The sequence below is a fragment of the Gymnodraco acuticeps genome, unplaced genomic scaffold (genome assembly GCF_902827175.1).
Source record: "Gymnodraco acuticeps unplaced genomic scaffold, fGymAcu1.1, whole genome shotgun sequence".
NCBI lineage: Eukaryota > Metazoa > Chordata > Actinopteri > Perciformes > Bathydraconidae > Gymnodraco > Gymnodraco acuticeps.
The window spans coordinates 48068-53271 of record NW_022990451.1 but is presented as its reverse complement, the minus strand read 5'-3'; positions in this window follow the sequence as shown (position 1 = coordinate 53271).

Genomic DNA, 5204 nt, shown 5'->3' with positions numbered 1-5204 from the left:
TGTATGTGTTTTTTTTGTGTGTCTATTTTGGACTTATGATCAATAATGTAAACATGTACAGTTTTACAGTCTGACCGAGCTCACGTTTATAAAACAGTCGGACTTTACAGCTGTCTAATATGACTTAGAATCAGCCACAGAGTTATCTTAGGTACCTATTGTTCTCTCTGGTGTCTCTGCAAGATTCCGTCAGGGATTGATCCTCAGCCAAGGAACAGGACACTGGAATCAAACTGGACTGCGTGGGAACAGGTTACATTGCCATCAGAATGGTCACAATAATCAGAAGGGCTACATGGACTTTAGTTTCCTCTCACAAATGTGCACAGGTAGTTTTATTAAAGTTTCACAAGTTATAACACCACACATCAATAAAAAATGAAATGCGTTTTTCCCAGATACATATTATATCCGAGGTGTTTGACCCAATACGAGTAAGTATATGTTCGTCTTCCGTGGCTTGCTAAAGCAGGAGAGCTCAAGTTCGGACTGGATTCAAAGAGGAACTTTCACACCATCAAGTTTGTATTTTGTTGGTGGAACGCACTTATTGTAAGTCGCTTTGGATAAAAGCGTCAGCTAAATGTAATGTAAAAACTACTCCGATATTCTTCAGTCTTCTTTTATCCTCTTCTTTCCCGCGGCTTCTCACATGCTTTGCGTGAAAGCTGGTGCGTTTAGAGGTGTCCGCGTAACTAGTACTCTAACGCATTACTTTTGTATTCAGTAACGCAGTTACCGTTACTACATGGTGCGTTACTCCGTTACTGCGTTAGTTTTTTTATATAGTCAACAGCCAGGCGAACAGAGATGAGAACTGTACTTAAGTACTTGAGTAAATGTACTTAGATACTTCCTGTGTCACATGCGGAGACGCGCTGTGGGCGTGTTTGTGTTGTTTACTAACAAGACTATCATGGCGGCGGCGGAGCTCAAGTCTAGTTTCTCCACCTGGAGATATTCTCACTATTTCACTTTTGTCGAGCACAAAGAAAATAACGTTTTAGTTAAATGTAAGTTGTGTCCTGGCGGGTCAAAGATCCTATCTACTGCCCAAACCAGTCATTCAAATCTCTTAAAACATCTGCAAAAACAATATGCTGGGACGAAGCTAGTAGCTAAGACCACAGAGACTCAGCCGACGCCACTCCACCTCCACCTAAGCAACAGCGGCTGGATTTTAACCAAGGGACTGCTGGCCAGGGAAAAGTGGATAAAGCCATTGCACGGTATGTTGTAGAACACATGCAGGCTATTGCTACAGTGGAGTCACCCGCTTTCAGGGAGCTAGTTAGCATGATAGCATGTCCGGGCCGCACACGGCATATGGGATGGAAAACTTTTTCCAACTACCTGGAGAAAGAATATACAGAAATGGAAAGCCAGCTAATATCGATGCAATCCAGATTGCATATAAGGCATGTCAAGTTGATCAACAGATTGTATTATTCTCCAATGCAATGACAGTACTGAAATGAAGGCTATAAGGGCATTAATGGGAGACATTTTTCTAAGTAACTAAAACGTTACTTTCCACAGTAACGCGGTCTTTTTTGTAAGTAACTGCCAAAGTGACTGCGTTACTTTTGATATGAAGTAACTAGTAATGGTAACTCGTTACTGGTAACTCGTTACTGGTTTTCAGTAACTAGCACAACACTGGTTATGACGCTAGAGGAGGTCGGACCAAAACCGCGGCGCAGCCGTAACGCGACGCAGACGGACCCAGTGGAAACTAGGGGTAAGTGTTTTTATTGCAGGGCCTGAGTATTGTGCCCTCGGCTAAATGCTAAATTCAACATGCTAACATTCTAACAATGACTAAGCTAACATATGCTAACAGGTTTAACGGTCACTGTGTACCGTTTTTCTAAATTCAGATTAGTTTCATTTACAGAAACACAAAGCACAGCTGAGGATTATGGGAATGTTTAGTTTTGCAGTTGTTTTAACATTAACCAAATGATTGGGCAAATTATAAATGTGGACTTGATAATGTCGCTTAATAGGAGAAACATTAAGGCTCATCAGGATTCATCCTATGGCAGACCCGGCGTCATGGGCGTGCCCCATGGGGCCGGGCCCGCCCATCCAGGATTTGGGCCCGCTGTTTTAAGGGCTGAATACAACATTTTAATTGTTTTATTATTATGTGTATTGTTGTTATTTGTAGGGCTTTGTCCTAATATTTATTTTTGTTTTAAACTATGTTGAAAGATTGGTTTAATATCATTTTTTAATTTTGCTATGAAATTCTGAATGAAAGGCTGCGCGCGAGACTGGTTTTTCGCTGGGTTGAGTCGTGTGGGTTTTTGAGTGAGATGCGGCAGCCTGTCAGTTTACTCTTGCTAGGTTAGTTTGGCTATTATCATTTATATTTATCTGCAACAATGGATATCAGGAAGTGGTCATGAAAGGAATATGCAACTCAGCGCCAGATGCAGGCACATTAGAAGACATCAGTTACGTTACCAACGAGCTAGCAAGCCAGCCAGGGACAAGGGAGGCTGGCAATCAATTATATTTTGAAGAGAAATTGATTCTCAAGCCGGCTCTCTCACAAACTGCTCTGTGCGCAAGCAGACCGCTGCACATGCTCTCTGCCTCACTCAATCTCTCTCTCCCGCCCTTTCTCTCCATCGCTCAACCTCTCCACCCTGTGTGCGATCCTCAAGTTTGCCTGCGTGCTGCCCAAGTTGGCACAGCGTTACAAATGTGCCACAAAACCAACCAATGTATGTAGCCTATAATAAGACCGTCAACAGCCTAAAACCCTTCTCTTTCCGTAACAACAATTCGCGAGCGCCTCCCCCCCCCCCCCATTGACAAATCTCGAGCGTCTAACAACCCCCCCCCCCCCCCCCCCCCCCCCCACCCCCCCCCCCCCCCCCCCCCCAACCCCCCCCCCCCCCCCCCCCCCCTTGACAATTCAGATTTCCCGGGATATGTACATTTCGGGACCCCCGCCGGGTCTGTCCTATGGTCACCATGGATGGCTAAACCAAATGTCATAGCAATAGTTGTTCTCTCTTAGTCTGGACATCCGTTGCGTGTCCAGTTTAAAATATTTGCCTTTTTGAGTTTAAGATTAAAGTTTGGTTTGATGTTGGTCTCATGGCTTCACAAACAAAGAGCTTCAATGTCGGTTTCTACGGTGGCCGGCAGGTGCAAACGCTAAACAACGGCCAAAAACACACACATAAGCAGGAAACACCTGCAAATAATGAAATGAAAAACCAACAAACCCTGAAAACACATACAACAGAAAAACGCTGCATTTACAGAAATGATGCAAGCTAAACCTACAACACACAAACCCCGAAAACAAACGCAACAGAAAAACGCTGCAAATACAAAAACGATATGCAAAATCAAAAGCACATTCAACCGAAAAACACATTACAAAAAAAAAAGACATTACAAAAAAACATTCCGGAAGTGCTTCAGGCCTCTAGGGGGCGCGCTACGTGGAACAGATTGATGTCTGACCAGACATAGAGAGAACGAACAAGAGGAAAGAAAGTTCATTTAAGTGGAGAAAGATATAAGAAGGTAAGTTGTGTTTTTATACATAGAGCGTCATATTTACGTAGCTAGCGTTAGCGTGCCTAACTAGTAACTACTACACCAGCTGAGGAGAGCTTCACGTGAAGAGAAGATAAAGTGAGAGAAGAACATTGTTAAAAGAGATGACAAATCAAGTGCAGGCAAATAACACGGGCCATAGTGAGTGCCGCGGAAAAAGGACATTTGAATTCTTAGCAGTTTGTTTATATGTATGCATTTGTGTATAGATGTTGCAACTAAACAGAGCTTTAGCAATTGCCTGTAACTATGGTCATGCTAATAAAGCTATTGAATTAAATTGAGAGATAAAGAGAGAGAGAGAGAAAGTGACAAAATGTGAAGAGGGACAAAGTAATGACAGGAGAGTAGTGTGCATGAGACATGCTCAAGAACAAATATAGAGAAGACATTCAAGGAGAGAGACAAAACACAGATTCAACTGTAAACATGATGTATCTTTCTATTTATTTAGCTAACCACTATTTAGACTATGTGTTTTTGATTGACTTGATTAAATGGATTTACTACATCAATGTATGTCTTTTCAGGCCGCCATGTTTTGTCCTTTCTGTGGCCAGCATCTGGGGACAGTTCAAGTGTTCTGTGGCTCCTGTGGCAACAATGTACAGTTTTTGGCAGAAGTTGAACACAACAGTAAGTTCACTTTTTTATTGATCTGTTTCAAATGCAAGAAATAAGGATTCAACACACTACTCTGTTTAGAATACTAATTGCAGATGCATACACTAGTTATCAGCATGAAGGACACATTTTTTCATTGTCTGTTTATGTGAAATATGTAGAAGCCATCATTAAATTGTAGACCAATGCATGATTAAATACACAAAACAGCTTATATTATACATTCATAATTGTGTATTAGTTCTATCGGAGAACATTATACATTTAGAATCAGATTTTGAGACAGTGAGCCATGACATGATGTTTTCTTCTTTTTCTCCTTGTGATTTTTTTTTTTTTACAATCAGCATCTGACAGCCCCACAGAAGAGGACCTCATTCGTAAATACTTTCATAATGGCTTCAGCTACGATGAAATTTTGGATTTTCTGGAAACTACCCACAATGTAAAAATAAGTCTGCGTACTTTAAAGAGTAAATTAAAAAGTCTTTCATTATCAAGGAAAAAAAACTACTCCCCTCTGGCTAATGTTCGTGCTGCCATTCAAGAGGAATTAAATGGACCTGGCCAGCATTACGGTTACCGCTCGATGTGTCAGACATTGCGGCAAAAGCACTCCCTTACTGTAAAAAGGGATGAGGTCATGAACTTGATGAGAGAGCTTGACGCCTCTGGAGTTCAACTTCGCAGTAATAGACGATTTGTACGAAGAACATACAGCTCTGAAGGACCCAACCACGTCTGGCATGTTGATGGCTATGATAAGCGAAAGCCCTATGGTTTAGCCATCAGCGGATGTATTGATGGCTACTCCAGAAAAATATTGTGGTTGAAGTGTGGAGCAACGAACAATGACCCTGGGGTCATTGCTCAAAATTACATACGTTGTGTCACAGAGCGAGACCACAGATAAGCGGAAGAAGATGGATGGATGGATGGTGTCACAGAGCATGGAGTCATACCTATGAGGCTGCGTACAGACTGCGGCACTGAAA